This window comes from Abramis brama (assembly GCF_963993115.1).
Source record: "Abramis brama genome assembly, chromosome: 1".
In the NCBI taxonomy this organism is placed as follows: Eukaryota; Metazoa; Chordata; class Actinopteri; order Cypriniformes; family Leuciscidae; genus Abramis; species Abramis brama.
The window spans coordinates 46,323,470-46,336,015 of record NC_139963.1 but is presented as its reverse complement, the minus strand read 5'-3'; positions in this window follow the sequence as shown (position 1 = coordinate 46,336,015).

Genomic DNA, 12,546 nt, shown 5'->3' with positions numbered 1-12,546 from the left:
TATTTATTAATTTATTTATTGAATAATTTTCTTGTGTAAAAGGTAAAATGCTAATTTGCCGTTCCTGTATTAGAAAAACATTGTGATACTTTTACTGATTTAGGCTACTTAACGTAAATGCAGCTGTTCACTTGACTATTTATGCCATAATGACACAGTAGTTAAATTAAGTGTTTAAGCACTAGCCAGCAGTGGCAGCTTCCACTTAATTGTTTTTTTTTTTTTTTTAAGATTAATCAATTGCATTACTGTATTGGCACCTACATGCAGCAAATGTATTATGCACAATTCAACTCTCAATACATTACACAATACAGGGTGGCACACTGGAGTGCAGCTTGCACCTTTATTCTGAACAGATTTCACATATTAGTGGGCATCACCATAACTCACCATCCACTAACAAAATCTAAACAAAAGCATGTAAATACAAAAGAAGGCCTATCTGTAAATCACATTTTAAGGTATGTTACAACATATTAGGCTGCAACTTAACACACATACCCTTCAGATAAAAGCACCAAACACCTGTTTACGTCTCAGTGTAAAAGAAATGAACTGTGCACACACTGACTTCTTAGTTAAGAGGTCCAATTTGTCCTGATGGATGTGACACACTGCAACATGGTTCAGCCTCTGCTGTGTCATAGTTGTGCGTAACCAAGTCTTTAATCGTCTAAGAGCACTAAAGCTCCTCTCTGCCTCAGAGGACGAGACTGGTACCACAAGGAGTAATCTGATCAGAGTTTCAACTTCAGTAAATAAGCCTCGCACCTCTACTGGCAAATCTTTGAGAATGTTTGTAGCCTCTCCACAGGAACTGTACATGTAATTATGTTTGAACATAGGTAGCTGGATTTCCAGCAGCTGGGCATTCATTTCTGGGTAGTCATGAACCACCGGATCAATCTTTCCAGAAAGCAAGGTGTTCTCCAGCTTTTCTAGGGTAAGAAGACCACCCTGCTGGAAACGTTCAGTGAACTGCGTGTGAATGGTGTCAAGTACCTTATAAAACTCAACTCTGTAGTATTCCATAGGAGTTTTAGGACTGAAACCACTTGATTCTCCACTATAGCGCTTGGGTGGTTGTCGAACTCTTGGCATTGTTATGGGTTCTAAGTCTAAATAATTCACAACTGTAGATGCCCTCTCAAAAAGGTGTGGGAAGGCATTATCACTCCTCTTGCCATTGAGAGTAGTCTGAACCTTACAAACAGCAGCCTGCATGCCAGAAACAGTCTGTGTCCTTCTCTGAAGAGACCTGCTGAGACACTTTAGCTCTGCAATAACTGCTTGTGCCATCACAAGACCAAGTACAGTACTGCCTCTCATAAACTGCTGAAATAGACCATTTGCAGTGGCTGCAGTGGGAGAGTTAGTCCCTGCCATTTCCTCTAAGGCAGTGAGGATAGAGTCATACTGTGTTAAAGCAGAATGGATGGCACCGTGTCTATCAGTCCACCTAGTTTCACAGAGTGGTTTCAGGACACTTGAGGTTCCATGGTCAGATATCGCAATCTGATGAAACATCTGTTTGAATTTGCCAGACTGTCCACACAAAACTCCTAATTGATGAACCCAGTCAAGGGCATCTCGCACAACTACAGAAGCTGTGCATGCCTTCTGTGCTATCAAATTAACACAGTGTGCTCCACAGTGCACATATAAAGCAAGTGGTTGTTTCTTCCTAATGTGAGCCTGTGTTCCAGAATATTTGCCTGACATATTCGCTGCACCATCATATGTCTGCCCACGCAGTGCTGACAATGGCAAATTTAGTCTGCAGATTACAACTAATGCTACATTTGCAAGAGATTCTCCTGTGGTCTCAGGCACTGAATACATCCCAATGAATTCCTCATGAGGATTTAAGTCATGATACACATAACGAAGACATACAGATTCTTGTTCTTGACCTGATATGTCTTGTGTCCCATCAACAATCAAGGCAAACTGTGTGACTGGAAGGCATCGAATAGTGTCAGCTATTCCTCTTATAATGTCTTTGCTCATTATGCCTAGTATTTCGTTTTGAATGAGAGGACTTGTGTAATCCTGCTTGTGTGTCACTAACCACTTCTTAAAAGCAGGGTCATCGTCTGCCTTTTCTTTCAGATGTTGGGATAGATTACCCTTTTCTTCCACATGACCTCGTAGAGATAAACCTTGCCTAGCTAAGTATTTGATGGAGCCTACAATCAATCCATACCTTGCTTCCTCCTGTTGTCTGGCAACAGCTGAAGAAAGCTGTGAAGCCACAGTGTTACCTTTTTGTGCACAGATGTTCATGGCATGGATATGCAACTGACTTTTTGCATGTTCTGAGAACCTCTGGATAGCCTTTTTCCAATTTCTAAAGCCTACACTTACAAAGGCAGGGTCACACTTGCTTGCAAATGCTTCAAAAATTATTCAAAAAAACCTTGTAAAGTGGCACTGTAATGCAACCAAAGAAAAGTTGTGAACCATTTTTGTTGAAAAGACAACACACAGTTAGCTCGCTTCTGCACTACTATAAACTTAGGATCAGGTTGTGCAGGTGATGATGTCTGAAACATCAAATCCCTCTCTGTCCCTGTTCGACTGGTCCCTGACATGGGGCTCAATATCCTGTGTTTAAGCATGACATGAAAACGTGTTACTCTCTGAAATAACAATCCTATTAAATGAATGTATTGTACATATCAATAACACTATTCACAGCTAAATTATGTTGCGTTCTCACCTGCTCATTTGCCTGACTGCTGCCCTCATCATGTGACCCTCTGTGAGGAAACCACAGGAACCAAATTACTTGCTTTACACAAATCCTCTCATTCAAAACAAAATACTAGGCACAATGAGCAATGTCAATGTCAAGATAAGTCAAGACTTTTTGAGAGGGCATCTACAGTTGTGAATTCTTTAGACTTAAAACCCATAACAATGCCAAGAGTTCAACAACCACCCAAGCGCTATAGTGGAGAATCAAGTGGTTTCAGTCCTAAAACTCCCATGGAATACTACAGAGTTGAGTTTTATAAGGTACTTGACACCACTCACACGCGGTTCACAGAACGTCAGTGTTCTGACAGTGTATGTTTGCATGCACAATTTTGTTTAAGGTCTCTTACCTGGTCATCTGTGCCTCCTGCGCTGCCTGTCTCTGTGCTCTCTCTCCCACACTTTGGTCACCTGACCCTCTGTCGCCTCCTCTCTCTCCTTCTTCAATTGCTGTACCTCCTCTGTCGCCACCTTCTCTCTCTCCTTCTTCAATTGCTGTATCTCCTCTGTCGCCTCCTTCTCTCTCTCCTTCTACAATTTCTGTACCTCCTCTGTCACCTCCTTCTCTCTCTCTCTGGTCACCTGTCTCTCTCTTATCGCCTCCTTGGCCATTTCCCTCTTCCTGATATATAAAAATCTCAGTTAATGTTCAAATGGTTTGAGAGATGCGGTATATCCTAATCAGTTTTGGAGAATGCATGTTCCCTCACCAAAAAGTTGGAAAGCATTTTAAACACCTTTTGCACACTTACTAGCACATTAAGATTGCTACATAATAATAATAATAATATTTAGGGCTGTCAATCAATTACATACTCTGATTAATTCATCTAAATTAATCACATGTATACATTTTTGCTATGAACATATCTTAAAAACAAGTTTGGCAGATGAGTGAATCAATTAACAGCCAAACCAACATTATAGACTTTAAAGTTAAACGTGTCTCTCTTTTATTATAATTTTCCCTTTGGGTCAGGCATCAGCATAGTGTCTGGCGTCAGATTTTTAGCAAGATAAATGCAAATGACTGAAGTTACCACTCACTTTCAATGACATGTGCAGAGTAGGCAACCCTAACACCAAGGTAATTTATCCATTTTTTGGCCATTCAAACATGTAGATTTTTATTCACATAATTACTAGGCTGTTGCCTTTTCTATCCAGTAGGTGGCAGTCCAGGATAAGAAATAGCAGTTCAAGAAAATAAACTAAATAGTAGGAACAAAGAAATTAAAGCAGCATAGCCTACAAGTGCAAACGGAAATGTAATGTGTGAAGTTACTGGAATGGAAATAAATGTAACCACCTTCTACATACTTTTGGATACATTTTGTTTCAAGTGTGCAACAAATGTAGTCAATTTATTGTATGTGTGTACAGTACAGGAGTGCACGTTCAAAAGGAGTGGCGTAACCTCTGAACTAGCCCATAGCAGCTAGCTGTCAATGGATGACATCTCTAGTCACAAGTAAATTATGCAATCCCCCCCAAAACGTGTGACTGTATTGGAGCAAACAGCAACTTAAGTTACAATTCAGTGACATTGGTTCTACAAAGTCCCTGGCACCCTCTGGCTTTACCTCATAGGACACTGGCAAACGAACATCTAGCCAGCCAACTCCAGTCAACAAAACAAATCATCAGCTAACTCAGTGTTTCTCAAACTTTTTCTGCCATTCCCCACAGGAAAGGGTTCCGAGCCCCACCTGTCCCCAATCACCCCAACAAAAGGTTAATATACTAGGCTTTAAGTTTAACTGTTAAAATGTATTTTATTAACATCACATTTTAAAAACTAAACATCAAATAACAGCATTAAAAACTTTCAAATAGAGAAAATGAAAGTGCAATTATATTATCACTTTGCATGAAATAAGACTCAAAAGTAGATAAAAAAAAATTGTGTTTGCATTTAGCCTCTGATAACATCAAATTCAGAAACTGAGAAAATACAAGTGTGGACTAACGTTAGTTGTGCTTTGATTCATTTGGTCACTTTGCAAAAAAAAAAGAATAATAATAAAAAAAGAATAATAATAATAATCTCAAATTGAGATTGAGATTGGTAAATTCCTAATAATGTACGTATTTTTTTAGGTATTTTAATAAGATACCTAAAATACGTTGCGCATACAGCTCAACTAACGCGATCGTTATAAATGTGTTTGAACAACAAAACACATCCACTTGCACATATTTGACAATCGGAATATCAGATATATCCTGCTATAGCTAACAAATTTGTGAAATTTTGAATAAAAAAGGAAATAGAAGCAGATCATCATTCAGCGCTATTGTGGCTGCGGTGTGATAAGCAATGAATGACGCATCTCCATGGGAACCATAAAGTGATACTACGGCAATAACGGTCGCCTTGAAAAACTTTTAAACTTACCTGTGAAAAGGTTAAGTGTTGAGTGTATGGTCAATAAATAAAGGAATTAAAAAGCGCCCGTGCCCGCGCCCCACACTTTGAGAAACGCTGAGCTAACTTAACAGCTAACTTAGCAATAGGGGTACAGGGGTTTGGTCAGGATTTTTCCTATTTTTGGCTGGTGTCGACCAACAATGAAAAATCGTTGTCTGGCTGCCTTTCAGTGTCCTTTTCATCTTGTAGCATGCACCGCTCTCCAACCATTCATCCCAGCGACTGCGCAACAAACTTGGTAGAGAAAACGGGTTGGGTGATACCAAGTAGTCGGTGCGGTGGGCGGGGGGTACATTACAGATTATTTAAAATATGATACTATCTTTCTTGCTGGAAAATGAAATTAATAAAGAAAACGAACAAAAGTATTAATTCGGAATATTTCATATTTATTTTAATCTGAATGATGTGATGATATTGGGGGGGGGGGGTTATTTTAGCTGGATCTGATTTTTGAGGGGGTCATGACCCCCGTAACCCCCGTGCAAATTACGCGCATGCTCCCATGTCCGGGCTGGTCGATCCGCCACGCACACTACTGACCTCGCTCTACGGGCGACATCGGTACCTGCGTGATCTCTGGGCCAGGTGATGTCCACAAGTGTGGTTCAGGAATAGTCGCAGCCAGGTTGATGTGAGGGTGTCTGGGAACTCATTTTCTCAGCTCCCCCATATCCCAGGCTGGGCTCTTCAGTGGTGTGGTTGAGAACTGCGCCCAACAGTTTTCAACCGCCCAGAAGTAGACTGAGGCCCTTCTGCACCGATGGCTAAAACGCCAGGCTAAGCAGCACTCCTGAGAAGGGTAGCTTGGAGTTAGGGCTCAGTTCTTCTCAGGAGCTGGTAGCAGGGCAACTCCTTCCCCCGGTGGAGAATGTTTTGTTTTTAAGAACTGATGCCCCTTCCTCCGAGCCCCCAGAGGTCCCGGATGACAGTGTGCTCTGCTCACGAGCCTCGCCACTCTCGTCCCCCTCTGTCGCCAGACCCCTGTCAGAGCAGGCCCCCGTGGAACGCTGGTCCTTCCCTGGCCTCCTCTGTCAGGATGCAGCAATGACCGTGCCCCCACACCGGGTCGCTACGCCGCCCACGTCCGGGCAGGTCATTCCGCTTCGCTGCCCCACCAAGGGTTCCCATGACCCCGCTGGTTCAGTTCTTGGGAGCCTGGCTAGAGCTCCCAACCTGTCTCGCTGGGTCGAGAGAACCATCAGGCTCAGCTATGCGATTCAGTTCGCACAGTCTGGGGAGTCCGTTACACTATGGTGGATGGAAATGCCCCGTCATGCGTACGGAGGTCACTACCTTACTGGCGAAAGGTGTGGTCGAGATTGTTCCTCTAGCCGAAATGAAGTCCGGGTTCTACAGCCCCTACTTCATTGTACCAAAGAAATACGGTGGGTTACGGCCAATCCTGGACCTGCGCGTCTTGAACCGATCCCTCCACAGGCTTCCATTCAAGATGCTGCCGCAGGCTCCTGGACAGGACCCCAGCGCCTTTGGCATGTCAGTCGCAGAGAAGACCCCAGGAAATGCCCGATCAGTGTTGTGCTTTCCTTCCTGCAAGAAGGGTTGGAGTGAAGGCTGTCTCCCTCCACCCTGAAAGTGTACGTTGCTGCTATTGCCGCACATCATGACACAGTTGAAGGTAAGTTTCTAGGAAAGCACGACCTGATCATCAGGTTCCTGAGAGGAGCGAGGAGACTGAATCCTCATCGCCCTCCTCTCGTACCCTCTTGGGACCTCTCAGTGGTTCTAACTGCCTTGCAGAGTGCTCCCTTTGAGACTCTGCAATCAGTGGAGCTTAAGTTCCTGTCAATGAAGACAGCGCTCCTGGTTGCATTGGCCTCCATCAAGAGGGTAGGGGACCTGCAGGCATTTTCCGTTGACGAAGCATGCCTGGAATTCGGGCCGGCCTACTCTCACGTGATCCTGAGACCCCGGCCTGGATACGTGCCCAAGGTTCCCACCACTCCTTTTCGAGACCAGGTGGTGAACCTGAAACCTGCCCTTGGAGGAGGCAGACCCAGCCTTGGCACTGCTCTGTCCAGTACGTGCCCTCCGTGCTTATGTAGACAGAACGCAGTGTTTCAGGACCTCAGATCAGCTCTTTGTCTGTTATGGTGGGAAGCTGAAGGGAAAGGCTCTCTCCAAGCAAAGGCTGTCTCATTGGATAGTGGACGCCATTGCTTTGGCATACCAGCAGCAAGGTCGACCATGCCCCCTTGGTGTGACGGCCCACTCCACCCAGAGTGTGGCCTCCTCTTGGGCTCTAGCGCATGGCGCCTCGCTAACAGACATCTGCAGAGTTGCAGGCTGGGCGAATACACGCAACATATTCGCAAGATTCTACAATCTCCGAGTGAAGCCAGTTTCTACCCATGTACTCGCTTCAACCAGCCAGTACTATATTCTGCTCAGGTGTCTTTGCATGCTCGCCATTCCTCTCCACGGACGGGATACGTGCGATATTCTCCTCAGATGAGCCTAATAAGCCCTGAGTTTTCTCCAGCGCTGTTGATGTCAACGTCAGAGTTATGCCACCAGCAGCTTTCGCATTGGCCAGGTGCCTCCATGTGCATGGTGACCCCCACATGTGTATTTCCACTGTAAGCCTCTCTGAGCATGTGTCTTTCCCTTGGCAAGCCACCTTGCAACCCCTGGGGTTGAAATATTCCACCTGCGGCTAGACACCCCAGTGATTCTCCATATGCAGCCCCCTCCCGGGTCATATGTGTATTGTGTAAGCCCCACCGGAGACCTTACGGCCACAGCTCCGAGTGGCCGCTTCGACAATGGAGGTGGAGAACATGGTCCACTCGGACTCAATATCTCCAGCCTCCCTCGGGATCCGGTCGTAGCTCCGCCGGAGGTGGGAGTTGTAGATCTCTCTGACAGGAGACTCGGCTAAACGTTCCCAGCAGACCCTCACAGTACGCTTGTGTCTGCCGAGTCTGTCCAGCTTCCTCCCCGCCATCGGATCCAACTCACCACCAGGTGGTGATCAGTTGACAGCTCCGCCCCTCTCTTTACCCGAGTGTCCAAGACATACGGCCGCAGGTCAGATGAAACGACCACAAAGTCGATCATCGACCTACGGCCTAGGGTGTCCTGGTGCCACGTGCACTGATGGACACCCTTATGCTTGAACATGGTGTTCGTTATGGACAAACTGTAACTAGCACAGAAGTCCAGTAACTGAACACCGCTCGGGTTCAGATCAGGGGGGCCGTTCCTCCCAATCACGCCCCTCCAGGTGTCACTGTCGTTGCCCACGTGGGCATTGAAGTCCCCCAGTAGAACGACGGAGTCCCCAGTCGGAGCACTTTCCAGCACCCCTCCCAGAGACCCCAAGAAGGCCGGGTACACTCTACACTGCCGTTTGGCCCATAGGCGCACACAACAGTGAGAGACCTATCCCCGACCCGTAGGCGCAGGGAAACGACCCTCTCGTTCACCGGGGTGAACACATGGCGGCTGAGCTGGGGGGCTATAAGCAAACACACACCAGCCCGCCGCCTCTCACCATGGGCAACTCCAGAGTGGTGAAGAGTCCATCCTCTCTCGAGGAGTATGGTTCCAGAGTCCAAGCCGTGCGTAGAGGTGATCCCGACTATCTCTAGGCGGAACCTCTTAACCTCACGCACAATCTCAGGCTCCTTCCCCGCCAGCGAGGTGACGTTCCACGTCCCTAGAGATAGTTTCCGTGTCCAAGGATCGGGTTGTCGAGGCCCCCGCCTTCGACTGCTTCCCGATCCTCTCAGCACCGGCCCCTTACGGTCCCTCCTGCAGGTGGTGAGCCCACGGGAAGGCGGCCCCACGTCGCTCCTTCGGGCTGAGCCCAGCCGGACCCCGTGGGGGGAGGCCCGGCCACCAGGCGCTCGCATACGAGCCCCAACCCCGGGCCTGGCTCCAGGGTGGGGCCCCGGCTGCGCCATACTGGGTGACGTCACGGTCATCGATTTAATTTTTAAGGGTTTTTTTAACCACTCTTAGTCTGACCCGTCGCCTATGACCTGTTTGCCTTGGGAGACCCTACCAGGGGCATATAGCCCCGGACAACATAGCTCCTAGGGTCATTCGGGTACTCAAACCCCTCCACCACGTTAAGGTGGCAGTTCAAGGAAGGGCAATCGAATCGAATCGAAATCGAATATTCAAGCTGTTTATTAATTTTGCTACCTCAGAACAAAAAATTAAAACTAAAGCTGAATTCTTGTTTTTCGTTTTTTTGAAAAAAATGAAAAAAACTAATTAGGAACCGTTTTCTCATGTTTCTACTTTAAATATATAAAAAACAAAAAAAAACGACTGAACGAATGATACACGGATTGAGAACCCAAGTGCAGTTTATTTACAAAACGTGATCAAACATAAAATAAAGGTATGGCATGAACTCAAACAGTGGTTACCACAGTGGTTACAGGAAACAATACTTGACAAGGACACGTGGCAAACATGAGGGCTTAAATACACACAAGACTAAAATCAAGACAAGGGACAGCTGTGTACAATGAACCAATGACAACATGACACAATCACATGGGGAACACATGGCAGGATCACATGACTAACACAGGGAATCACATGACAAGACATGAAACATGAACCAAAACAAGACGTGACACCATGTGAAAGTTGCACAGTTGCCTTCACATTTGGAATCCATTTCAAAATCACTGAATCTACTTGGCTTTTTTACAAGTCTCCCACTCCTAGTATAATGTCCTTGCTCAGTGTTTTCAGCCACCACAGTTTGATCTTGCACATTGTCGTTCTGGACTGACTGTTCGTCATCTCCTTCATCTTCCTCCACAACATCTGGTAAAGCTTTATCTTTGCCATGTACACAAGTGTCTCCTGCTCCTTCTGTTTGTCTGACCCGAATCCAACACAATGTGAACGTGGCTCCTGCCTTTTTTCTGTCACCACTGCCGGCTTCCAGTCCTGGGATGTTTCCACCCTGATGACTGATCCTGGCTAAATCGCAGACAGAGGTTTGGCATGTTGGTTGTAGTAATGTGCCTGCCTCTGCTGCTGGCGTACCAACCTTTTCTTGACATCTTTAGGGTGCTTGGGTTTCAGAGCCACACTGGCTATTGGGAGAGTGCTCCGTAACACCCGGCCCATGAGCATTTAATGGGATAGTTCGCCCAAAAATAAAAATTCTGTCAGTAATCACTCACCCTCATGTTGTTCCAACCCCATAAATCTTTTGTTCATCTTCGGAACACTGATGATGAAATCTGAGAGCTGGATCACTCCTTCATAGGCTTCTAAGGGATCGAAACTTGCCGGCCCAGAAAAGTTGTTAAAATAGTCCAAGTGACTACAGTGGCTCAACCACAAGTTTATCAAGAGATGAGAATGCTTTTTGTGTGCAAAAAACAACAAAAATAACAAATTTTATTCAACTATTCATTTTCATCTGTGTGGACCTGAATTAATTCACGTAGTGTAACAACACAGCGCATCTGGGTTGTTTTGGAGTTACCTCATAGGATCACCTTTGTACCTTCTCTACCCGTAAAGGATAACATAATTGTACCACAGTACAATTGTTCTGGGCTCCCAAAAGCATAAGCTTAAGCCTATAGCAGAGGCTAGTGAGGGGAGTGGTTCCCATTCAGTCAGTTACGTTCGATGTTACATCGTTACTGACGGATTAGCGTCTCACCTGGGAGCCCAATTACCCTCAAATGGTAACAAAATGAACGAGATTTGCATGCTGAGACACTCCTACCTGTACATACGGCACCTCTCATTCATACTTTGCTTCGGAGCCGAGCCATTGTGACAGCGTTCGCTCATTTCTTACATCATTCGACTGAAGTGGATTCCAGTTGCAGAAAACAGCTTTTTTAATTGCTTTAAAGAGTTTATTCCAGAGGAGATCTCTCCTGCCAGTGTGAGGCGGTGATTGCAGAGTGATTGCATGGGTCCCTCTCGTGGGGCAACTTTTGTCTCATTCAGCGCCGGATAAGGACCAGATGTCAATCATTGCATCGGAGAACGGGCTCTTGTCCTCTGGAGAGCATGGTCGCTCAAGCTGAATGGGATTCAGAGTTGACAGCCATGCTTTTCTGGGCCGCCTCCACTGAACCCTCCACCTTGAGCACCCAGAGCGCTGACGGTTGGAGGATTGGTTCCTGGCTGTGCCCCAGTGCCTTTCTTCCTGAAAGTGCATGAAGAGGTTCGACTGCCCGAACTGTTCGACTGTTGTCTCCTCCACTCTCACTGCCCTCTATGTGCCTCTGGACCCCATTGACTTCCACCCTCCACCCTGTATGCCATGGCCATTCTGCAGGTGAAACTGATGTGAATTTGTTTTGACTTTTTACGTCTGTCTTTGTATTATTTTTCAAAATTATTGTCTGTATTAATTGTCATATTCTCTAGTTCATTGCATGAGTAAATAGCACACAAACACATGTGGACTCTTAATCTAGCCTTGCATTTATTCCACATCCCAACAACGCCCCCTCATGGGCAGAAACAGTGTTCAGGATTCAAACCATGTAAAACATTGTTATAGTTTCACTACATAATAATCCCACAGTGACAAACATTTGCGCGCTTCAGTGATTACCTCGTGCCATAATTGTCTGCTATAGTAAAAACTAAGAAATGTAATAGGTTGTAAATTGCGATGTTTTATAATTGTTGAACATCACCCACAATTTATTAAGTCAATTGATACAATGGTAAAACAATTGCATTGTTATATATGTAGTCCATGTAGATATGTAGTCCTCTGTGTTTGCCGTAAAGATAAAGGTAAGATAAAAAGTAGACTTTAAATTGCAAATTTCAATAATTGTTAATAATATAGCCTATAATATCTAATCACTTTTATTTCTAGGGCGTGTTTTCAATCTTTTAGATGCCAAATATGATCACAATCCTATTATAAAATGCAAATTGTTAGCCTATTTCTGTTACATCAGTACATTTTTCTACTCACTATTGTATTGTAAGATGTATTATGTGTTTTATTTAAATCTTTTAAAAATTGTATTCATTCATTTAAATATTTTGTATTTCTTTAGATCAGCATTTGTAAATCATTATTCATTATTTTATTCAAATTGTGTTAGATTGGTTAGGTTTTTATCTTAACAAATTTGTTAATGTGTTAAATGCAAGAATTGGTAGGCCTGCATGACAAAGTTTTGTCCAAGCAATCTTTCAAAAATTGATGAATAATAATGATCCTTATTCAGAATCAGAATTTTAAACATATATATATTGCTGCCCCCTGTAACTATTACAATTAATATTGTATTATATATTTAGTAGACAATAACTGAAATAAGTGAAAGGCGCTGCAGTTCCTCTTCCGGCCTGCGGGGGGCGACGGT